Below are 1,123 nucleotides of genomic sequence, written 5' to 3'. Positions count from 1 at the left end.
ACTTGAAAAAGTAATCAGATTACAGTAACGTATTACTTGTAACACGTTACTGCCCATCTCTGCCCAGGACACATCACTGTGAAGGAACAGCACTGTACCAAAGACATTGAACTGTTGGCGGTGAGTGTCTGGCCATACTACCTGGCCAGGGAATTTTCACACGTTATTTTGCTGACTGTTTACATCCCACCCTCGGCCGACGCTACGGCAGCCTGTGAGTACTTTCACTCCACTGTCTCTCAGCTACAGATGGCACATCCGCAGTCCCTCATTATTATCTCTGGGGACTTCTTTCATGCCTCACTATCTGCCAGTGTCCCTAACTTCTCCCAGTATGTTGACTGCCATAAAAGGGACAGAAAAACTTTGGACATATTGTTTGCCAACACAAAGCAGGCTTACAGCACATCACCCCTCACCCTGCTTGACCACTCAGACCACAACCTGGTCCTTCTTCACCCCACTTACACCCCTATGGTGAAGAGGAAACCCCCCACGAAGAAAGTGATAAGGGTGTTGTCTGAGGAATGCAGTGAGGCCCTGAGAGACTGTTTTGAATGCACAGACTGCCAGGAACTCTGCAAGCCTCACCGTGAGGACATTGACGCCCTCACCCACTGCATTACAGATTACATTAATTTCTGTGTTGAGAACACTGTGCCTACCAAGAAGGTACAGTGTTTCTCAAACAATAAACCGTGGGTGACCCCAGAACTGAATTCCTGTACATCTTCAACCTGAGCCTGAATTTGGAGAGGGTACCTGAACTGTGAAAGCCTTCCTGTGTGGTTCCGGTGCCAAAAATCGCACACTCCAAGGAGCCCAACCACTTCAGGCCAGTGGCCTTGACTTCTCATCTGATGAAGACCATAGAAAGGCTCATCCTGCACCACCTTCGCCAACTGGTGGGCTCAGCGAGGACCCCTTGGAGTTCACCTACCGGTCTGGGATTGGGGTGGATGACGCTGTCATCTACCTGGTACACCGATCTCTCTCTCACCTAGAGCAAGCAGGGAGCCCTGTGAGGATCATGTTTTTTGACTTCTCCAGTGCTTTCAACACCATCCAGCCTGCACTACTGAGAGGGAAGCTGGAGGGAGCCGGAGTAGGCACACAGCTGACT

This window comes from Pundamilia nyererei, unplaced genomic scaffold (genome assembly GCF_000239375.1).
Source record: "Pundamilia nyererei isolate P.nyererei 1_Seehausen unplaced genomic scaffold, PunNye1.0 scaffold00330, whole genome shotgun sequence".
Classification (NCBI taxonomy): domain Eukaryota; kingdom Metazoa; phylum Chordata; class Actinopteri; order Cichliformes; family Cichlidae; genus Pundamilia; species Pundamilia nyererei.
This window is presented reverse-complemented; position numbering follows the sequence as displayed.